Source organism: Acinonyx jubatus, chromosome D3 (assembly GCF_027475565.1).
Source record: "Acinonyx jubatus isolate Ajub_Pintada_27869175 chromosome D3, VMU_Ajub_asm_v1.0, whole genome shotgun sequence".
Classification (NCBI taxonomy): Eukaryota; Metazoa; Chordata; class Mammalia; order Carnivora; family Felidae; genus Acinonyx; species Acinonyx jubatus.
Window position 1 is genome coordinate 78,809,596 of NC_069392.1, and position 24,232 is coordinate 78,833,827.

General features: G+C 47.5%; 1 long non-coding RNA gene across 13 annotated transcripts; it reads right to left on the reverse strand.

Moving 5' to 3' along the window:
• Positions 1–1,579: 1,579 nt before the first annotated feature.
• LOC106985044 (uncharacterized) lies at positions 1,580–24,231 on the reverse strand. 13 transcript variants are annotated; one of them, XR_008291558.1, is made up of 8 exons: positions 24,028–24,231; positions 12,817–12,977; positions 10,944–11,047; positions 9,340–9,431; positions 7,485–8,873; positions 4,845–5,043; positions 3,999–4,089; positions 1,580–3,901 (listed from the first exon to the last, which is right to left on the reverse strand). It is a non-coding gene; the product is annotated as an uncharacterized LOC106985044 (long non-coding RNA). The 13 variants fall into 13 exon arrangements; XR_008291555.1 differs by having other exon boundaries at positions 1,580–4,089; XR_008291554.1 differs by having other exon boundaries at positions 1,580–4,556.
• Position 24,232: the final 1 nt, after the last annotated feature.

Genomic DNA, 24,232 nt, shown 5'->3' on the forward strand with positions numbered 1-24,232 from the left:
GGGCTGCCATGACAAAGTGCCACAACCCAGGTGGCTTAAAGCAGCAAACACTTATCCTCTCATAGCTCTGGAGTCTAGAAAGCTGAAATCAGGAGTCAGCACGGCCATGCTACCTCTGAAACACGTAGGGGAAGACCTTTCCTTGACTCTTCTGGCTCCCGGTGGTTATTCGCGATCCTCGGTGTTCCTTGGTTTATGGCCACAGCGCTCTGGTCTCTGCCTTTGTTACATGGCCTTCTCCCTGTGTGTCCGTGTCTCTGTGTCCAAATTTCCCTCCTTTTAAGGACACTAGCTAGACTGGATTGAAGTCCATTCTAATCCAGTAACAATTTCATCCTAACTAATGACATCTGCAAAGTCCCTATTTCCAAGCAAGGTCACATTCTGAAGTACTGAGGGTTAGGACTTGAACGTATGAATTTGGTGAGGGGCACAATTCCACTCACAACAGGGTCTTTCCCAGGAACTCCTGTAACGACACCCTGCTTGCTCTGAGAAACAACCTGGGCAAACTCCGCGGGGAGTCGGGAGGTCGAGCCGTGGTGGTGCCCTCCTTGCGTACTTGGATCGGTGATTTCTGAGTTGATGAGTTACATGTTAGGGACCCATCTTTAATGAGACTGTACCATGAACTACCGAGACTAGAACCTGCTCTGATTCATGCCAGTGTCACCTGCAGTGATGCACGAGCTGTGGAGCCCAGGGGCGAGCTAGACTACCAGGAGACTCCCCGGGGCCAGGGGCTGTCGGCAGAGGTTGGAAACAAAGTGCCCTAATGACAGCTGCCACCCCCTGAGACAACTAGGATGTGCACATGCCCACGCCTGCGATAGCGTTCCAGCAGGCGACAGGAAAGGAGGACATGGCCAAAGCCTGGAAGTCCTCCGTGCCCTTCAAGCCAGCACAGCTTCAGCATTCCTGCAGACAGCAGGGGCGGGGGGTGGGGGGGGGGCGGATGAGAACCCTGGGCTGGGTATGTCCACACTGGCAGGGAGTGAGGGGAAAGGTGTATTGAGGCCTGAGACCCCCTCCCAGAAGGGTGAGGCGAAGGGCATGATGGGGGATACGTAGGGTTGGCTCTGTCGCCAGCCCTCAGTGCATCTACTGAGGCTCCACAAACCCAAGTACGGCGTTGGGACAAGAGGCAGGGGCTGGGACCAGCGTGGGCACCTGGAGTTGGACTCTGCACAGGGAGGGGGGGGGCTGGGTCATGAGCTGGGAAGGTCAGAAGTCAGGGCGGATTAGTGGGCACGACGAAGTGACAGGGGCTGAGAATAGCTGCTCTGGGGAATGAAGGGTGACTGCAACACATCCCCAACAGCACTTTGGAGACAGCTGAGACTGGAACAGCATTTCCGGGGGGGCTCTGTGCTACCAGAACCGTCGGTGTGTTTCCCGGGCAGCGGCCCTCAGCGCTGGCTCCATGTGAGAGCTGCTCGCGGAGTATTAAAAAATAGCCATATGCCAGAATCCCACCTTCAGAGATGCTGATTTAATTGGCCTCGGGGTAGGACTCACGTGAGTATTTTGTTGTTTATTATTTATGTATTGTTGAAGCTTATTTATTTATTTATTTTGAGAGAGAGAGAGAAAGCGTGAGCGGGGGAGGAGCAGAGAGAGGGAAGAGAGAGAATCCCAAGCAGGGTCCACACTGTCAACGCAGAGCCCGATGCAGGGCTCGAACCCACGAAACCATGTGAGCAGGACCTAAGCTGAAGTCAGATGCTTCGCTGAGTGAGCCCCCCAGGCGCCCCACACATGAGTATCTTCTAAAGCACCTGGGTGATTCTGTTGTGCAGTCGGGCGGACAATCACAGTTATCGAGGGACAAGAGAAGAAGATGGAGAGTTCTTTTATCAATTCCGGGTGAGGAACGGACTCCAGCACCACATTTCACAGTAAACTGAAAACCAGAGCACTAATTATTCGTAAAAGAACAAGCTCTGACAGATGCATCCACCTCTGGGGCCTCCTTTCGGAACAGAGAGGACCATCCTGGCAGGGCTGTCCTGGCACTGAGCCAGCTGGCCCGGAGGGCGAGGCCACATCCCTGGTAAATGGGCACTTCTTCTCCGAAATTCCACGTCTGTGAGGGTGGGTGGTGACGCTGACGAGGCCAAACCGGAAAACAACACCAGCCCCGGAGGGGCACCCACAGAGGTCACCAGCAGGAAGACAGATGGGGCCCGGAGCAGGTCCCCGAAGGCACCTCTGGCAGAACACCACAGAGGCACCCGTGGGGGCCAAAGGTAAAGGGTGAGAGGGAATGGGAGCCTCTCCCGGAGCTCCGGCCCTGTGGGTGGGTGACCCCCACAAAGAGAATACCCCCATCCCACTGCTGCTCAGGAGGTAGGGGCATCCGGCCATCACTTCTAAATTGTAGGGCTGGTTCTTACACACAGGGAAAATTAATTAACCTTTTAGCCTCAGTGGGGTGGAAAAATACCAAGTCACCACGCAGGCTTTCCAAAGGTTAATTATTTCACATTTCAGTGCCTCCCGGAAGCACTGAAGATCCTCATCACGGTTTCTTCGCCCGCCCTGGATCCTCTCTCTCTGGTTTTCACTTAAATGGAATTTCAGGGATCTACAATAGCCGAGCTGGCTTGAACTTGGGGACTGACACATAGGAAGGCACCAGAGGGCCTCGCGTCAGTTTCTCTCACCGAGTTGCAAGTTGAAGGCGTCTTACGGTAGAGGGGCCAATATTTATACAGCGCCCTGTGGTTTATGAATCACTTGTTTATCGTCTCGCCAAATCAGTAAATTCTGAAGACAGGTGTAAGTAGATGTGGACCTTGTACCGTCCGCGCACTGTTGGATACCTGAGGCCTCTCATCTCCAGACCACCTTACAGTGAGAGATTTTGGGTGCGGGAGGAACTAACTTCTCTTGATGGAATTCAGGTCAGAGCTGCCATATTGAGAACTCGGAGTCTAAGGAAGAGTCCGGTTTTACAGACTGGCTCATTTTGGCATCACCTGGGCAAAGTGCCGGCCTCGTGGGTGTGTGACCAGACGGTGCTATGGGGCCCCACGTTCAGGAGGACTCTGAGGTTAGAAGGATCACGCACTGGTTGAACGTTCTCCCTTCACCTTGAAAAGATTTTTAAAATATTTATTATTTACTTTTGAGAGAGAGAGAGAACAGGAGGGGCAGAGAGAGGGAAACGGAGAATCCCAAATAGGTTCCGCATTCTTAGCCCAGAGCCTGATGCGGGGCTCGAACCCACACGCTGTGAGATCATGACCTGAGCTGAAATCAAGAGGTGGACGCTTAACCAACTGAGCCACCCAGGCACCCCGACCTTGAATTTTTTTTCGTAATTTTTAAACAAGGGCTCTTGCCTCTTTATTTTGCACAGGGCCCTGCAAATTCTGTAACCAGTCCTGCCCAGGAACGTCTTAAAAATGCAAAATCTCAGGCCCTTGCCTGCACCTTCTGAATCAGAATCTGCATTTTAACAGGATCCTCGGGTGATTCACACGCACGTGGAAATCTGAGCGGCGCTGCTTACACCACCTCGGAGTTATCTTCCTAGACGTTAGTACAAAAAGGTGTTATTAAGAACAGATAAAATATTCTGTAAAATACATGCAGGACAATGAAAACTCTGGCAACCTACAGATTTTTTTTAAGTGGCCTTAAACTTAGTATCTTGGAATATGCAATAGTCTCAGGTTGTTTCGGAAGACTCACACCAAACAGAGACCTTGGCTCAGAATACTTGTACCCCCACAGGTAGGTTTCCTGGGATTCTAATTCTCCTGGAGCCTTGGGAAAGCCATACCCCCGTCCATTTTGGAAGTCGCTGAGATCATCCACTTGTGCCTTGGTTCTCAATCATTTTGCCGTCCCAACACGCCTGAGAGGCATGGCTCTCCCACCAGGCACGAGGGGGCTCTAAGAAAGGGTGATGATCCCAAGTGGCTGCCCAGGCATCTTGAGAGTCGGGGGGAAGAAAGACATGCTTCAACCCTTGGCACTCCAGCGCTCACCCAGCTGAGAATCACTGAAGGAAACGTCTGTCGTATTTTCTGGGTTTGAGATCTTTGAGTGCATGGTGGCGTCTCTCAGCAGAAGAGCCCCCTGGAAATGAAGGACATGGGTCTCCCTCTCTCTCTGCCCCTCCCCCACTCATTCTCTCTCTCTCTCTCTCTCTCTCTCTCTCTCTCAAATAAATCTTTAAAAAATTTTTAAATAAAGCAAAATAAAATAAAAAGACAATACCAACATTTGATGAGATTTTGGAACAATTAAAATTCTCAAGTACTGGTAATGGGAGCATTTCCCAATGAATTTTTAGAATCAGCGTGCCACTTAAAAAAAAAAAAATACTGGCATCTTAATTGAGATTACTTTAAATCTATAAACCAGTTTTGAATAAATGACATTTTAACAATATTTAGGTTTCCTCTTCATGGACTTTGTATATCTGCCCATTTGCTTAGGTCTCCTTTGACTTTTTATTTTTTTCCAGTGATGTTTTATGGTTTTCAGTGTGGAGGGTTTGAACGTCCTTAGACTTCTTCCCAGGTATCCAATGTTTTCTTGACCTGGTTGTAAAAGCCACCATTAAAAAATATATTTTTTCTAGTTACTTCTGCCGGTACAGAGAAAGACAATAGGTTTTGGGCATTTGGAATCCAGCAACTTAGTTAATGACATAGGTCTCGTGCCTGATCTCCCAGGGCACTAACTCAAATCTCACAATGACTACAATTTCTTTTAATTCATCTACTGCGTTTTAAAATTTTGAGATGCATGTTAGCTAAGCTCCATCAGCGTGCGTGTACGTATGTGTGCGTGTGCACAACCGTGCTGTATGTGCACGTCCCACTTACTCTTATCAGGCACTCTTTGGTCTCCTGCAGCCATTGTGTGACTCTGCACAAGTGTCCCCATGGTTCTGCTTTCCATCCTGTCCCCGCCGGGTGGCCTCATGTGGACCTACCATTCTCTGTGGGTGTCACTGGCGAGTCTCCTTAGTGACAGGAAATCTCACAGGTGGTGAAAGACAAAGGAGTCTCTGGCCCTGTGGACCTAAGTGACAAGGGCCCTCAGGGCCCTGGGAGCCCCAGGGGGACCTTCTCTGTCCTCTGTTCTCTATCTCAAGCACAGGGACACCTCAATCCACCAGTCTGCTCCTCTGGGCCTTCTGGGGTCAGGATGACTCTGGACTATTTTTACTCAGAACTCTGACGACACCTGTGGAGTTTTTTTCCCCATACCAACGATGTCCCCAAATCTCTGGACATCAAGTGAGTGCCCTAATGTTGAGTTCAAGTCTGACACCGACGACCTGAAGTCTGTGGCAGATTCTACACATTTAAGGGCTCAGTCCCAAGACTGCCCCACTTCAGACACCAGTCAAAAGTCCTAGACTACCCATACTTCTGGCCAACCGGCTATGAATCAGGGGTTCCTACAGCCCCCCTCCTCAGGTTGGATGGTTTGCTGGAACTGCTCATGGATCTCAGGTTAACACTTCCGTTTGCCAGGTTTATTATAAAGGAACAGCCAGGTGGAGGAGACACACAGAGCAAAGTGCGGGGGCTGGGGTGTGGGGCTTCCGTGGCCCCTCTGTGCATGACACTACCCCAGCACGTCGTGTGTGTGTGTGTGTGTGTGTGTGCGTGTGCGCACACGCGCCCCAATCCAGAGGTTCACCAAATCTCTCACATCAAGAGTTTTTACAGAGCTTAATCTCCAGCCCCTACTACTCTTCATGGTGGCTGCTAGGTGGGGCTGGGAGTTCCGCCTATCTAACCACTTGGTTTTCTAGTGACCAGCCCCATCCTGGGTCTTTCTAGGACCCAAAACATCCCTTGGCAATCTAGGAACTGCATTCCAAGTCACCCTAGTAGCATAAACCAAGGTGTGATCAGAAAGAGCTCTTCAGGGATAACAAAAGACATCCCCACCACTCAGGAAATTCCAGGATTTTAGGAGTTCTGTGTCAGGAATGAAGACAAAGGCCAAATACATTTCTTATACCACAGAGCCTCTGCCCAAGCATGTGGTCACTTCTTTTCTCCTTCAGGAGAGACTATGGACCCCTCAATTTCTTCTCAAACTGTGCCCTTCTGGTTCTTGCTCTGGGCTCTGTGTCCAATTCCCAGTAGATGACTCTGCCTTTGTCATCTCATTCCCAATGTCCTCTCAATCCCAGCAAAACTCATTCACACCGAGTCACCCGCAGGTCCCAGCAACACCTGCTCAGGTAGGCAAGTGCCTGGGAACTGAGTGTGGAGGAGGAGGCCATGTTCAGGTCTGAGGTTCCAGCCAGCGTGGCCTCTCTTGGTGAACTGGCCTGTGGCTTATCTGTTGGGCTCACTGTTAGAAGCATGGCAGGACAAGGCACTGATACACAAGCTTTGTTATTCATCTTTTTCTCTCCCTCCATTTTATGGAAGTAAGCAGGCTCTGAGTGGCCTCTCCTCAGGGAAGGTTTGGTGATAAATCTATTTAATGTCAGTGGCTCTGTTTCTTTTGGAACTGCTTGAGGGGATCCCTTTACGGGCTTTGAGAAGGGAAAGGAAAAAGGTGAATAGGGTCAAGACTAGCAAGCCCTCAGGTCCCTGGTGAAGTGGCAATATTCAGAAAGGATACTTATGTAGGGTGCCATATTACCCAGCCAACTCTCTGGACACTGGAGTTGCCAGTGAGGCAAGGGGTTTGGGGCTTCCAGGCAAAGCATGGCTGGCTGGCTGCTGACTTGGAGACACCATGCAAGCTTGGGCACCATGCAGCAAATAAGACTTAAGACAAAGGGCTCTCCCAGGTCCTCGGGTTTGGCCAAAAACATCAGCAGCTCAGTGCCAGGCTAGAGGATATGTGGGTGTGGTGAAGAGGGAGCTAATGGTTTCCCACTAGCTTGGCGGGATGGAGACTGTTATGGGTTGAATTGTGTCCCTTCAAAAAAGATATTTTGAAGTCCTAACCTCTAGTACTTCAGAATGTGACCCTATTTGGAAATAGGGCCTTTACAAAGTTAAATTTTTTTTTTCAACGTTTTTTATTTATTTATTTTTGGGACAGAGAGAGACAGAGCATGAACGGGGGAGGGGCAGAGAGAGAGGGAGACACAGAACCGGAAACAGGCTCCAGGCTCCGAGCCATCAGCCCAGAGCCTGACGCGGGGCTTGAACTCACGGACCGCGAGATCGTGACCTGGCTGAAGTCGGACGCTTAACCGACTGCGCCACCCAGGCGCTCCAACAAAGTTAAGTTAAAAAGTGAAGTGGAACACCTAGGGGGGGTTCAGTTGGTTCAGCGTCTGACTTCTGATCAGGTCATGATCTTACGGTTCCTGGGTTCAAGCCCCAGGTCAGGCTTTTTGCTGGCAGCGTGGAGCCTGCTTCAGATTCTCTGTCTCCCTCCCTCTCTCTGCCCCCCCCTCCCTGCAGTCTCTCTCCCTCTCTCTCTCTCTGTCTCTCAAAAATAAAACATTAATTTTTTTTTAAGTTACGTTACAGAGGCACCTGGGTGGCTAAGTTGGTTGAGTATCCAACTCTTGATTTCAACTCAGGTCATGATCCCAAGGTCGTGGGATCAAGCCCCCCATCAGGCTCTGCACTGAGCATGGAGCCTGCTTATCTCTCTCCCTCCCTCTGTGCCTCCCCCCAGCTCATCGGTTCTCTTAGAAAAAAAAAATTAAGTTACAAGTTAAAATGAGATCACTAGGGTGGGCCCTAAGCCAATATGATTGTATCCTTAAAATAACGGAAATGTGGACACAGAAACAGGGGCACAGGGAGAACACCACAAACTCCAGAACTGTGAGACATTCCTCTTGTATAAGCCACTCAGCTTGAGGTACTTCATTACGTCAGGCCTAGGAAACTAACAGAGATTCAGAATTGGATTTAGGGGAAATTAAAAACATAGCATTTCTTACACCCCAGTGAGTTTGTGAACTGAGGTTCCCACTAGCTAGTGACAGGAGAGCTAATTTTCTGAAAGTCAATGTGGTTTTATGGGAAAAGTTCCTAAAACTGTACAGTATCCTTCAGCTGTCCATTCAAGATTATAAGGAGAGGAGACTTTCTCTCCTCTAGAAAGCCTTTCCCCCTCCTATAATCCTTACAAGATCGTGCTGAGGCAAATTCCATGCTACTGACAAGGAGCATGGCAGCCAGACAGGGTTGAGGCCAAGAACACAACTTTTGATTCTTGGCCCCAGGGACATCCCATCATTCTTCCTGAAAGAGAACTTTCAGGAAGTTCTTTCCTCTGTGGTCAAAATCCTTCAGGTTGGAATTTTTCTTTATTGTCAGATGATGATCCAGTCTCCTGGCAAAAAAACAGAGACGAAAATAAATTTCCCACAGCTATACTGAACAAAGAAGCCACCGTTATGACGGCAGAATGAGAAAAGCCTTCCTTGGCCACTATCCATGTGAAGGTGACCAGGGGCTGTTGGGAGGTAAGTTGCTCAAGAGGAGCCAGTCGGATTCCAGGTTTGGTAAGGGAGCTAATGCAGGCTCAGGGGCATAAATAAAGACATGGTTTGCGTGGTCTGTACTTCACCAAAAATAACCATGCTTGGTGTTGAGAACCCGATTCTCTTGGGGCTCCCCCACACTAGTGTTATGTTGAGAGCACAGGCAGGAGGAACTCGGTGCCAGGAGCCAAGGCATATGAGGAAGGTGCCGTTCTTGGTCTGGACAGGAGTCCAGGCAGGGAAGCAGATAACCCCACCAGGTGAAGGCAGGCTTAGGTCTTACTTGGGAGGTTCCAGGTTCTAGAATGCAGCCGGGGAGGGACATTTCATGCTGGTTCAAATGGAGCTGTCACATAAGGGGTCCCAGAGTGGCAAACAACTGTCCCAGAAAGCATTAACACCAAAGATGGACGGCCACGGATGGAGCCTGTTGGAGAATGAGAGAGAATCACTTCCTAAGTTCTAGATTCTCGATGCCCCTCACTGCACGTATATTTTCTAGTAAAATTATATTTCATTCATTTAATTTTTAACACAGGGCACTTTGAGGTTGCGGCAAGTTTAAGGAAATCTTTTTTTCATAAACAATAACAAAAACAGTAAGAACAGAAGCAACCAGGGAAATTGAGAACCATGAAGGTTCTTACAATTTGTCATGAGGCCACTAGGGGGCAGAGGAAGATAGCTATTTGGAGCCACTAAAAAACACTGCAATCCCAATCCTTTTTTCCCCACCACAAAATGCTTGAGCAGAAAAGAAAAAGTATAGTACAAACCAAAAATGGCTTTGCTATTATTAAGAACTACCAGTATTCTGAGGTGGCTTCTACTTCGTATATAGAATGCTGACTCTACTTTTAACTACAACTCAACCGGTCAAAATTCAACCATACCTACGATTCAGCGCCGTGCTTCTGACCTCGCCATGAGGACACCCCAGCAGATGTATGTCATGGTCCATGCTCTCAAAGAGCGCTCAGTCAAGCTGGGAAAAGGAGGAACACACAGTTGCCATTTAGGGTTGATACGGCTGTTTGCTTGGCTGCTGCCATTTGATTTTGAGGGATTCTAAGTCCAGCATATGTCCAAGTATATCAGCCTCAGGTACAGCCTTGTTTTAGTCTCAGAAAAGTTTGAAGTTGTTAGTACACGACAGATCTTTTCCATTGCAACCATTCCTGTCTCACAAAGCACAAAGGAAGCAGATAATAATGAGTGGGAAACCAGTCACCAGGCACAGTGGAATAGCACTGGGAGGTACCTATGTTAGTGTTTCACAGCTTGTGAGAGCCCCTTAGTTAATTATCTTAGGCAGGGAATTAAGGATTTGATGCAGTGATCTTCGGGGTGAATTAAAGCATCTCCCCAAATCCCATGAGGTCTATGGGATAGATCCATGATCTATCATAGAGGGCCTATGATGTCTCCAAATCCCATGAGGTCAGGACAAAAGATAACATCCCATTCAAAGAAGGTGAGGCATTGAAGACTTACTTCTCCAAGTTCATTCATTCAGCAAACATTTATGAGCTCTTTGCTAGACCTGATGAGTGCCTGAGGGGCTTCTAGAGTAACTGAGGACACAGACACACAGTCTCCAAACAGAGTGCTATTTGAGATGCCATAGAGATATGTACAAGGAGCTATGTGAGCAGAGAGGAGAGGTTCCAAGGCTCAGCTGAGAGAAAGGGGCCCAAGGAGGCTATGTAGAGGTGGTGATGTTTTTAGCTGATTTGACTATCCCCAAGACAACTGGCAATAGCCAAAATAAAACGACCATGGAGGGACACTTCTGTGTTCCAAATTGCACAGGATTCCCACAGAGAACAAGACAGAACAAAACAACATTTTCCCTGTGGAAGGTAAGCTTACAATAAAAATAAAAAATTACAAAGCACTAGAGGACACAGTCACCATGAGTAAAAGTGAATGTCCACACTAAAAATAGCTTTCAGATAATACAATGTTCAGATAGAGTGCATAAAGTAATGTTTAAAATTAAAACCGCAGACGAGAGACTAACTAATGAGGATAAGTATGACCAATGGGCTTGAAGAAGAGCCAAACAGAACTTCTAGAAATGAAAAATGGGATCGTTTCAATGAAGCACTTGGTGGATGGGGCTAAGCAGCAGCTTAGGACACAGCTAAAGAAAGAGTCTGTAAATTGGAAGAAGGAGCCAACAGGAGATAGAGAATACTAAAGAAAGCTTAAGAAACATGGAGGATAAAATAACAAGATCTATCTTACCCTTAATAGAAATTTCAGGCGAGGCTAGAAAGATTGAGAGAGTGGCAAAAGTCAAGGAGAAACTGGCTGAGATTCTTTTTTAAGGTTTTTCAGAATAGGGAATCCTGAGCAATATAAATAAAGATAAAGGCATGCCCAGACAGATGAGAATGAAACTGCAGAAGTTAGCAAGGGAATAAAGGATTTAATCTCTCTGGATTAAGAAACCAGAAATCAAATCACAAAGAAACAGGCTTACCTGCAAAACAACAACAGTCCAATTGAAAACAGCCTTCTCAGTATCAGCTATGGAAGCCAGAAGACGACGCACGTGCGGACAGAAAATGTAGACTTCAAAGTCTAGCCAAGCTGCTGTTCAAGAGCAAGGACAAAACAGAGACCTCTTTACCCAATAAAAATGGAAGGTTCGCCCCTAACAGATCCTCCCTGAATGAAACACTAAAGAATATACTTCGGAGAAAAAAAAAATAAGTTGAATCTAAACGAAATGAGAAGGATGCAGAAAGGCCATCTGTTTTTCCCTCTCATTCTTCTCCCTGAATCCACTTCCTTTATTGCCTCTTAGGCCTCCTTCCTCCCAGGTGGGAGACTGGAGAGGATGCCTACAGATTACATCACCTCTGTCCACCTACACATGCATTCTGAGTGCCTCCGGCTGGGGTTCTCTACCAGCTCACCACTCCTGGGACAGGAGGTGACAGCCAGAGGAACCCCACAGTGCATCAGAGGGCCCCCAAATTGTATACTACAGCTGAGGCTTATAGAAGGGGCTGCACTTTCTGATTTTGTGAGGGAATCTCCTAGATGTCCAGTATGTGTTCCTCCAACCCCTGCAACAGCATCCCATTGGTCGAGGTGGGCCTTTTTGGGGGGTCTCTGAATCTGACTCTAAGACAGAGATTCCAGATGGAGTAGTTTATCTGGAAGACAATCCCAGGAGATGCTGGCAGGGACACAGGGACATGAGACAGAGAAGAGGCAGCCAAGAAAGCATGTGGTATCTAACCAGCTACCTCTGGGGGTGACTGAAGCTTAAATCTGCTCAGAAAACTCTGGAAGTCAGTGAGAAACATACACCTCAGAGCAATCCCACCTGAGGGGCAAGGGAGCTGGGGCATTTATACACCAACTCCTATTCACCATTGTTGGGAGTCTGCTCCCGGGGGCATCAATTTCCCAGCACTCTGGCCTGCTGCACAGGTGGAAAAGGGGGCTCCAGGTCAAGAGAAAGTCCTCAGGACACAAAACGAGGTGTCAGCAGTTGGAATTCCAGCCTGTTAGCACGGAAGGGGAAAGACAAGTGTGTGGGTGGGGTTCAGGCAGCACCTGCTATAGCACTTTAAGTCAATGCCTTTAGGAGAATGCACTTTTTTTTTTTTTAACAGGCAGAAATAAAAGACCCCAACAAACTCAGGGCCATGACTCGCTGTAGTCCTCAGAGGTAAAAGGTGTTTGAGAACTTTCCGTTGCTCGCTGGCAGTTTCTAAATGAACGCCTGCCTCCAGCTCTGAGTTGTCTGGCAAACACTGGGAGGGGCTGCAGGCAGTCTGGAGCTTTTCACTATCATTAAAGTGACAGAATCGAAAAACACCCAAGTGTGTGATTCGTCCACTGGCCTCGCTAATGGCCTGGCAGGCAGTCCGGCAGGTAGACACGTGCTCAGAAAACCATGCAGGTGCAGCTGGCATGCACACAGCAGGTGAGGAATGCCAAAGAAGCAGGAAATTCAAGATATTAAACTTCTGGCTGATTTAAAGTACAAAAAAAAGAGGACACATTTCATATTATTGGTATTTGCCCAGATCTGAGTACTATAAAAAGAACTAGAGAGGAATAGAATTAGAAACCCACCTTTTGGCACTCCTAAAATAAAGTGGAATAAAAAGCTCTCGGGAGTGACAGGAAGAATACCAGGGCAGATGGCCTTACACACTGCAATTTAGCCCTGGCAGTAACCACAGTGGGAAGACCTGTCCCGTCCCACTGAATGACTTTAATGAACCTGCCCTTCCTCTTCTTTTGTTCATTTCTATGGTTTACAATTTTATTTTTAAATGCCTGGTATTTTATAAGGTCTCTAATAGCTTGGACATTCATTATTTGCAGGTTGGTTACCTCACCTATAAAATAAAGATGCTAACTTTTGTGCCTCATTTCGGCCTCTTAACTTTCTCTGCCATTCTTTGGATGCGAAGAAGAAGGACTGCTGTTGAGGGCCCCACATCTGTCCTGGCGGCTGTTAATGAGACTGGCATAAAAAGCGGAGATAGTTCCATCCTTCCTAAAAGAGAAGAAAATTATGTAGCAATATCTCTGTACCTGAGCTGAAACAGCGCACAGTACTTGAGTGTTTGTTAGACTTTAACATCAACTGCAGCTTTATCCATCCATTCCATCCATCAGTCCATCTTTTCATCCACCCACCCATTATTCCATCACACCAGCCAGCCAGTCAGCCATCTTTTCTTCCACCCTAACCAACCTTCCATTCATCTATCCAACCAACCCCAGCAGCCTCCCTTCCTTCTTTCTAGATTCCATTCCTCCCTCCCTCCCTTTTCCTTCCTTCCTTCCTTCCTTCCTTCCTTCCTTCCTTCCTTCCTTCCTTCCTTCCCTTCCCTCTTTCAATTAATGCATCTCAAACAATCACCCATCCATCTATCCATCCATCCATCCATTTATCACAACCATCTAATACCTACTGAGTATCTCTGGGATAACTAAGCACTGAAATATGGAGATAAAAAATAATCTTACCCTCAGTAAGTTTATCCTTTAATAACATTTTCAAACAAGCTATAAGTGGGGATAATCTATTTTTCTTCTTTTTATTTTAACGGAAATCCTTTTATCTAGAAATATTCGTGAGTCTTCCCACATTCAGTGGTAAGCATGTTCACAGGAAAGTGGAAAGAGAATTCTTGAGGCTTTCACTGCAGTTCAGTATGGGGCCCTCAAGCAACTGTCTTTCCAGGAATGCTTTCTCTTGGTTAGCCCCTCCTTTTGAGGACTTTTATTGGATATTGTAGATGACCCCGTTCACTTCTCTGGTGGAGTAGGAATTGAGTCCAAGCCTTCCAGATGTCTAGGAGGGCTCTGGGAATGTGCATGGCAGGTAGAATGAGCACTTCTGGGCCATGTGTTAATCAACGTGGCCCAGCTTCACTTTATTGGCTTGGCAACTGCCAGAAAACCTCCTAACTTCCCCAGTCTCTGTTTCTCCATATAGAGTTATCATGGCTCTGCTGGGTTTTGCACATATTGTGTGCAGTCTGTAAAAAGGGCTTTCAAAACCGCCAACTATTAGAACAAAAGTATTTCTTTTTAAAAGTGCCTATTATTTCTGAATTACATAAATAATAAGGGTTGACAGTAGAAAAATCAGGAGATCTGAGGAAAAATACTAAAACAAACAATCATAAAACCATTGCAGTCTGACCACTCGATTTCCCTGAGATGTGTTTGTTGACTGGGAAAGATATGGACGTTAAGTATTCAAGATGAAAAACCAGGTGCTGTAACAGGATATATGCTACTGGTCCTGTTATTAAAGACTATATTTTTGTATACATACATATAGCTAGAAGGTTATTTTTTTATTTTTTAATGTTTTTATTTATTTTTGAGACAGAGAGAGACAGAGCATGGGCAGGGGAGGGGTAGAAAGAGAGGGAGACACAGAATCCCAAGCAGGCTCCAGGCTCTGAGCTGTCAGCCCAGAGCCCAACGCAGGGCTCAAACTCATGGAGTATGAGATCATGACCTGAGCTGAAGTTGGACGCTCGACCGACTGAGCCACCCAGGCGCCCCTGTAAGGTTATTTTTAATTAACTTTACTTGTAATGTTAATACATAATATCAGAAAAGTCAGATGAATAAAAGACAAAAACTGATCCCGACCTACTATCTAGCTATGGTCACTGATGATATGTTGGCATATTACCCTTACAGCGTTTGCTTACTTTTATATTTCTATATTTTACAAATATTGTACCAGACCATATATGCAAATATGTTACTTGCTTTTCCATTCTGTAACAAATGGCCAACTTTCCATGTCAGTACATACACTTTGTGGTATTTGAATTAGCTTTGAGTATTCTGTCCTATGGATGTATCACTGTCTTACGGGTATGTCATCATCCCCTGATGTTGGGACATTTAACAGGTGCGTCTTCCAAAAGTTGGGAATGTTTCGCTTTAAACAGTATGTAATCAAGACCCTAACAGTGAAATCTCTGTGCCCATACATATTGCCAAATTGCATCTCAGAAAGGTTGGACTATTTATTCTCTTATTGTAGCATAGGAGAATCCTCACTACCCCCCGAGAATAAGAATATATTTATTTAAGTGTAAACTGGTAACACCTTCATGCTTTCAACAATCAATATACAGAAAGAGAAGTTTGGAAAGTCTAGAAGGAGCGGAAAGGAGAGTGGATAACTCCAAGCCTTATCCCCATCAGTCTAGGTGCTCCACGGGTAACCTTGTGAAGGCAAAACCAAGGAAATACAAACATAAATTCGTATCTTCCAACCCTTTAGATAAAAACGTAGTAGATTAAATACACTGCCCTGAACCTTGCTTATTTTTATTAATGGAATACTGTAGAGTTCTTTCCATGTCAATACTGATAGCACATCTCCTCTTTTCTCACTGCATAGAGTTCATCCCAGGGAGGCAGTAAATGTGGTAAGAGCCACCTGTCGCTTCCATTGTTTTCTATCACAAACAATGTTGCAATGAACAATCTCAATGCATTGTATGTTCTCTGTGCACACGTGCAGCTATAGAAGTGGAATCATGTATTTGCAATTGCTGACAGGCCACATCCCCCTTCATAATGGACATGCCGAGTCCCATCCCCACTAGCAATGTTCCAAGGTGCCTGCCCTTGCACAGACTGGCCCACAGAGTGTGGTATTAAACATGAGGATTTTGGCCAATTCAGTGGGTGAAAATGGTATTTCGGGGTTGCTTTCTGTGAATGTGGCCCACATTTGCTCATCCTCCTCTCCCTTTCCTTCCTTCCTACTTTCCTTCCTCCCTTCGTCCCTCCCTCCCTTCGATTTCTAGGAGTTCTTTATGTATTAGGAAGAAGAGTAGGCCTTTTTTTGTCATGAATTACAAAACTGTTCTTTCCATTTTTCATTTTCTAAAATTTAGCGTATGGTCGTTTTTTCCTTTCTGTGCAAAAGTTTTAAAAATATAGAACATATTAGTCTCAGGGCACCTGGGTGGCTCAGTGGGTTAAGTGTCCAACTTCGGTTCAGGTCGTGATCTCACGGGTTTGAGCCCTGCATCGGCTCTGTGCTGACAGCTCAGAGCCTGGAGCCTGTTTCAGATTCTGTGTCTCCCTCTCTCTCTGCCCCTCCCCTGCTCGCGCCCTGTCTCTCTCTCTCTCTCTCCCTCTGTCTCTCTCTCTCAAAAGTAAACAAACATTAAAAAAAAATTTTTTTTTTAAATATAGAACATATTAGTCTCACTGTGTCCCTGGATTTTGAGTCTTGAAATGTTAAAGTGGGATGTTCTTCAGGAGAGAGTACATCGTAGGCGTCTAGGAGCTCATTTGCTGGCTGAGACCCACAACCTGCCCCAAATTACACACGGGGGCTGTATCTCCTTGGGTTATCAGAGGCTGGCTGCCTTTTTCTTTTCTTTTTGTTAAGCCTCATTTCATGGGAACAGGAACGCTGTAAGTATCTCACAAATCCATTTAGAGAGAACAGAGGGAACAGAATCAGGAGTGGGCTTAGGTCAGGGGAAACATAACACCATCAGGCCTCAGCAGTCCTCCCCGCCCCCAGCTGGCTGGAGTGACTTGGGCTGCAGTGCGCGGACCGCCCACAGGGGGCAGCACTGCTGAATGAAAGCAGACACGACATGCTCAGGTTGTGTGGAAGCGTGTGAGCACACTTCAAGGGATTTTAGACTGCCCTGATCCCAACCCATTGATTTATAAACCACGTCCTACAGAAATGCAGAGATCATTCCACATCGCCGAGTAAGTAAGGATGTGCGTGGGCAACATTTCCTGTGTATCTTTGCCTTTCTTCCTGGCTCTGATGCAGCGTTCTAGGAGAGTCCTGGGGGGTTTAAGAATCCTGCAAAAGGATTCTAAGTCCAAGAAGCTTGCACGCTGGCCATAGACCCTCAGCTCCCTCAGCCCGGTCGTGTGCTACCAATGAGAACACCCAACAATGAAAGCACTTGGGGTGCCAGCCACTGCTCCAAGCACCTCATGCGGGTGACTTCACTTTATTTCCACAACCACCCCCTGCTATTACCGCTTCCCACAGGTGGGAAAACGAGGGACAGAGAGTTTAAGAAACTTGCCCCAGAATCCCCCCTAGTGAGTGGCAGAGCTGAGATCTGAAGCTGGTGCAGCCTGGCTCCCGGGTACATGTCAGCACGCAGAGCAGCCTCCATTAATTACAACCCCAAACCAGAGAAAATATGACTCCAAGGGAAGACGGGAAAGACAGTCACAAAGAAACACAGGTGCAAGAAACAGGCGACGAAGGCCGCTGCCTTCCCATCCGGGGGGTACTGCTGCTGCTGTAAATCCCCAGCCACTGTGAGCACCCCGCTTTGTGCTGGCGAGCAAGCGGGGCTGGGAAAAAGGGACCCCCGGATGCCAGGCTCAGCACTTGGCTCCCCTAGCTCAGCCACCTGGGGCAAATAACTTTATTTTTCTTCCTTTTTTTTTTCTTATAGTGGCAAAATATACCTAACACAACATTTACTATTTTTGTTTGTTTGTTTTAAAGTGCACAATTTAGGGGCACCTGGGTGGCTCAGTTGGTTAAACGTCCGACTTCGGCTCAGGTCATGATCTCGAGGTCTGTGGGTTCCAGCCTCGCGTTGGGCTCTGTGCTGACAGCTCAGAGCCTGGAGCCTGTTTCAGATTCTGTGTCTCCCTCTTTCTCTGACCCTCCCCTGTTCATGCTCTCTCTCTCTCTCTGTCTCAAAAATAAATAAATGTTAAAAAAAAATTAAAAAAAATAAATAAAGTGCACAATTTAGCAGCAGTAAGAGCATTCACAATGCTGTGTAACCATAGCCATGGTCCATTTCCAGAACTTTTCATCACCCCAAATAGAAACTCTGTACCCGGTAAACAGTGACTCCCCACCCCCCACCCCCCTTGGGAACACCTGTTCCACTTTCTATGGCTACGAACCGGACTACCCTAGGCACCTCATGTAAGTGGAATCACGCGGTCATTTGCCCTTATGGGTCTCGCTTATGTTGTTGAGCATAATGTTTTCAGGGCTCCTCCACGCTGAGCACATATCAGGATTTCACTCCTTATTCAAGTTCAGGAACACTGTGTGCATATGCCACGCTTCGCTTATTCAGCCATCTGTGGGTGGGTTGTTTCCACCTCTGGGCTGTTGGGAACAGAGCCACCACGAACGTCGTTCTACACGGATCAGCCTGAGACCCTGCTTTCGATGTTTCGACATCTACACCTCACAGTGGAATTGCCTGGTCACATGGCAAGTCTATGTTTAACGTTTTGAGGAGCCGCCAAACTCATTTTATTTTTAAACAGGAGATTCCCCCCCCCCCCCCCCCCCACTTAGGCTCCTGGACATAAATAGGCTTCCTAATTATTTCCCGGGGCCAACAAGCAGAGTTTTCCAGCCCCTTCTCCAGGAAGCAGCAGCCCTTCCAATGTCTCCTTAGCTCAGGGCTCAGCTCTACCTTCCGCCCCCAGGGGCCCAGTGAATGGAGTGCAAGCACCTGTTCGTGGGTTCTTTCCTCTTCTCACCTTGACTCTGCACCAGCCTCTGACCCAGCGGACCCCACTTCCTTCTGCACGTCTGTTTCCTTTATAGTTGCTCCCTGTCTACCGTGTAAGCTCTGTGGAGCAGGGACATTTTTTCCCTCTTACCTTCTGTTATATCCTCAAAGCCTAAGGTGGAACCTGGCACATAGGAGGAACTCAGGAAATACTTGGCACCGAAGACAAAGTGCCGTGTGCTTCCATAGCCTTTCTATTCGTGGTCTCATTTAACCCTTATAACACTCTGCGAACCCCACTTATCCCCAGGGCCAAAAAACAGGACGGGAGAGTTTGAATAACTTCCCTAAGGTTACATGGCTAGTAAAATTTGCATTCTACCTGTAATCCAAGTGATAACCGCACAAGCGTGTGCCAGCGTCGCTGAAGGAAACCAGTTCTCTTCAAACGACCCACAGGCTATTCTTGAGGCCCTAAGGATGCCGCCCCTGCCAGTGGGCACGCTCCTGCCCCTTCCTGAGTCTGGACTTGAAGACCTGTGGCATGACTGTCTTCCGACCCCTCAGCGAGGACCTTCTTAATGCCCCACACAAAGCAGAAGCCAGGCAGTGACAGGTCATAGAACTTTCCTGACGGTGTGAGGATAATGAAAGCACCAACCGGAAAATAAACTGGCAACACCCTCAGGCTCACACCTGCACCCAGGGCTCGCCATCGTCCTGCCCGTTCTCACTACCGGCCTGGTCCCTGGTTCCCCACAGAGCCAGGCAGCCGGGGCCACCACTGTGGTCCAGGCGTCCCCCAACCTCCACGTTAGTTCGTTCTGGCCGCCATAAGAAAGCACCGCAGACTGGGAGGCTTAACAGAAATTGATTCTCTCACCTTCCTGGAGGCTGAAAGTCTGAGATCAAGGTAGCATCAGGGTTGGTTTCATCTGAGGACTTTCTCCGGGGCTCGCAGATGGCCACCTTCTCCCTGTGTCCTCACATAGCCTTCCCTCTGCGTGTGTCTGTGCACAATCTCTTCACGAGGACAGCACTCAGAGTGGATGAGAACCCATCCAACTGACCTCACTTTAACTTAATGATCTCTTTAAAGCCCCTATCTCCATATACGGTCACATTCCGAGGTACCGAGGGGTTAGGACTTCAACGCAGGTACGGGGGCAGGGGGAGGGGGCAGACAATTCAGCCCAACAGGACTCAGCCCAAGGAGTACACTTCTGCACTTTGTAGGAACGTAAGAATCTGCTCCAAGGTGTGCCGATCTCGCTGACGCCCTCCAAAGAGGACTGGTAACGGACCTATTCTTCTCAGCTCCTCCAGTCAAGTGGGGAATGTGCCCAAGTCACAGGGTTACCTATAAAAGGAAATGGGGCGCCTGGGTGACTCAGTCAGTTAAGTACCCGGCTTTTAGCTCAGGTCGTGATCTCACAGCTTGTGAGTTCGAACCCCGTGTCAGACTCTGTGCTGACCGCTCAGAGCCCGGGGCCTGCTTCAAATTCTGTGTCTCCCTCTCTCTCTCTGCCCCTCCCCCACTCGCTCTCTGTCGCTCGCTCGCGCTCTCAAAAATAAACATTTAGAACAAATTTTCAAAAAGGAAGTGTGTGTCCGGTGGGGATGATGGGTTGAAAGGGCCCACACCAAGCCATAAAATTGTAAGATTTTCTATTTCCACAGTATTTCCACAGAACGCCAGTTATGAGGCGGTGTGGAAAGGGGGGGAAGGTCGAGGTGCCACGCTGGAAATGGGAGTGCACCCTCAGTTCAGAATTCTGCTCATCCTAGAATCGAAGCCCCTGATTTTAATCCTACGAACAGAGCCACTGCCCATCCTGAAGGAGCAGGATGCCTTGCTTCACACGTATCCGTGCGGGACCACAAAGCACGGCTTTCTTCCTCTCCTGGAACCATAAATTGAGGTCTGTTCTCCACTCATCTGCTCGCCAGCTCTTGGCAGCCTTCTCTGGACCTCGGGGCTCTTTGAGTACTTCCAGTCTTTGTTCAAATAAGCAGCCTTCTGATGGCTGGCCCAGATGTGAAGCCCACATCTGGAAACTATCCCTTGTCTCGGCCCAGGCGTTCAGGTCTGGGAGATGTGTGAGTGTCGGGCACGCCCACGCCCTGCCTGGAGATCCCCGCACAAGGTCCTGTGCAGGACAGAGGTTTTGGAGGCTGGCAGCTTGGACTGGAGACAGTGTGTTGGGTTAAATCCCAATGAGAAGTCAGTTGGAAAATGCTGGGACCTGCCAACACATGGGCGCCCCTATCCTATCATCCTTCTTCGGTCTTCTTGGTAGGGCCCACAGTATCAGGCCCGCCACAAGCTTCCAGCACGCAACCCACTGAACGTGCTACATCTTGCTGATGCCCCCCATTTTGGCCCGAGGATGGAAAATGTTGTCCAAGCTTGGGACTCAGTCTCCCAGTTTGGCGATTCATACCTGAGATTGACGGGGCGGGCATGAGGGTGAGTTCAGCGGGCTCCTATTCTTAAAGAAACTGCTGTGCTATGAAGCCAAAAAACTAGTATGACCCCATTTGGACCCACATCAGGAAGGACATGCTCTGTTCACCATCCCGAAGGAACAGTGAGCAGCAAAGAGTGGTTTGTGTGCAGGAAGGAGGTGGCATTTCTGGTAGAACCAAAGTTTGTCTGAGCAAGTGCTCGTATCAGGTACTTGGGTCAGTCCCCATGGACAGATTTAGGGTCTGACTGTTCCTATGAGCCCAGAAGGATCCTCACTGATACGCCTGCCTGACCTAACCTTTTTCTCCCCCCACCCCCTTGAATGCGTTCTAAAATTTCTCAAGTCGAAAAAAAATTTAAAAACAGAAAAAACCAAAAAAACTATTCCTCAAATTCCAACAAAAGGAATAACCACTGTTAACATTTCGGCTTATAAATACCAAGCCTTTTCTCATATGCATGGACAAATACTTCCTAAAATAATGAAAGGCAACATTCTATAACCTAATTTCTATTTGATATCTCATAATACTTCTGTATCAAGACTGCACAACTACATCTGTGCTCTTAACAGCTGTACTGCTGCTCAAGAGAGGACCAAAAATCTGTGGAGGCGTTTTTAGTTGTTACAACAACGGGGGTGAAGGTGGGGGGGGGGATAGGGGGTGGATATGCAAAGGGCACTTAGAAGGGAAGAGACCAGGAAACTGGATGTTCTATAATCCTTAGTCCTGCTCAAATTTTGAATGTCCTGATGGATATTCATGAAGGTGGGGAAAAAACCTATTCCTAATGATTTCAGCTCCAGACCTAACTCCACTTGACATATAAACACGAGGCTTTTTGGCATGATTTAAGTATACACTGAATTTTGTAACAATGCAACTAATGAGCTCTGGTTTGTTTACACTTTTTACTATAAATTGTCAACTCAACTGTTTCGAAATCTCACCGGGAATGGCAAAGCCGCCCATAACCTTTGAGTCACCACTACAGCCACTTGGATCTCTGCTGTAGTCACTGCATTCATAGTGATTATACATATATGGGAATCCACTCTTCCACCTTTTCTTTCCGAAAGTCAGATACAGAAAGTGTCTGTAACATTCCGTGGAACTTTGTTTTACTTCCATTAAATCCTAACTTATTTAAATGCAGATTCAAGCATCTGGCATCTTCATTATATCTTCAAATGTAGTTGTGCCTAAAAATTTGCAAATTGAAACTATTATCTGTTGGCTCTGTACATCCCTTGTGAGCCCTGCTCTCCACCTCTAGGGCCAGAAACCTCCAAGTTACAGCTTCCAGATTCCTTCCCATCTGGCTTCTCTGAGGGTCTGCCAATGGGAGGCACTGGGGAATGGAAGAGATCAGGAAGACCCCTTTTCCCCCTGTCTTTTGGGTCGTGTGGTGTGCCCGGTGTGGTGTGCAGGGGGGCAGACACCGTGGCCTTGTATGCGGAGGCTCTGGGGGACATCATTTTCCCCTTTGCTTCTCCAGCTCCAGGGGGTAGTGAGTTCCTGTAGTTACTAATCCTGGATAACCCTACCTTCCCCCATATGCTCATCCAGCCCTGCCCAAACCTTTATAACCAGTTCCCTAGATTAACTTGCTTCTTTTGAAATACTTAGAGTGGTTTGTTTTCTGACTGGACACAGAAAGGATAAAAGACACTTAGGATTTTACTCTATTTAACTTGTTTATATTAGGCCATCATATCGTTTTTCTTTAAAAAATTATGCACTTGCGGGGTGAAAGGGCACAAACTTCCAGCTATAAAATAAGTCATAATGAAGAGAAGGAAGGAAGGAAGGAAGGAAGGAAGGAAGGAAGGAAGGAAGGAAGGAAGGAAGGAAGGAAGGAAAGAAAGAAAGAAAGAAAGAAAGAAAGAAAGAAAGAAAGAAAGAAAGAAAAAGAAAGAGAGAGAGAGAGAGGAAGTCAGTCACGGGGAGGTGTGCACCATGACCATAGTTAATAATACTCTATTACATATTGGAAGGTGAAGGTTGCTGAGAAAGTAGATCTGTAAAGTTCTCATCACAAGGGAAAATTGTTCTGAAAGTAGGCAAGGCAATGAATGTCAGCAGTCATCATGGTAACCATCTTGCAACGGACACAAGTACTGAATCATTTTGCGGTACACCTAAAACTAATATGTCAATGATCCTTCAATTTAAAAAAATACGCACTTGGATAAATATATCACCTATGAATTTAATTTGGGGTTAACAAAGGGGGGTGTTGCGAAATATCGATTACTATAATAAAGTGGTGTTGAGAGTGTTGGCAAGGATACGGACACATTTGTTGGTGAGCTTTTGTCGGTGGAAGTGCAAACTGGTACAGCCTTTAGGAAAAACAGCATGACGTCCCCCCCAAAATTAAAAACCGATCTACTCTATGCTTCAGCCATCCTATTTCCGGCTATTTCTCTAAAGGAAATGAAGTCAGTATCCAAGAGATCGTGGCACTCTGGGTTCGCTGCAGCCTTACACCGAGTAGTCAAGAAACAGTAATGCTTATGTCCACCAGGAGATGAATGGACAAAGAAAACATGATCTCTCTACCCATAATGGAGTATTATTCAGCCCTAAAAATTAGAATTCAGAGATGCTGATGGAGGAATGGGGGGGAGCCAGGGATGGGGGGGAGGGGGGGAGCGGGGAGAAGTGGGTCTCTGGGTCACCGCCTGTTGGGATATGAGATGAATGAGTTCCAGGGACTCTAATGTAGAGCTGGCGACTCTAACTAGTGACACCGTATGGTGTATTTTAAATTCGCTGAGACAGTGGTTTCCGGTGTTCTCACCCCACCCAAAGCCTGGTAACTTAGCTTCAGGTGGGAATCATTTCGCAATGCGTAGCATATTAAGCCATCACACGGTACTCCTTAAATACACACTTTTTTTTTTTTTTTTTTTTGTCAATTATACCTCAATGAAGCCGACAAAGGCTTATTTTTAAAAGTGGTGTCGGGCCTGACAGAGTTGAAACCCACTCAGGTACGTCATCAGGGGTAGTTTCCCGCAGACCCACATTCCCCTCTCCGACACCGAGAACTGAGCCTTTCCAGGACGCCGGTGCCACTGGAGTGAACACCCGGGTACTCACAGCTCTCAGTGCACTGCAAACCCTCCGATGACTGCGTCTAACAGAACTCAGTTCTGCCGCCTCTCCCCGCCTTCCTGGACGCGCGTTTTCGCAAAGACCCACAAAGCCTGCGCTTGGGGAAGGCGCGGCGGCGGCCCGGGCTACGCGGGGGGGGGGGGTGGGCAGGGCGCAGGCGGCCGCGCGCGCGCACGGGGGCGCGCTCGGC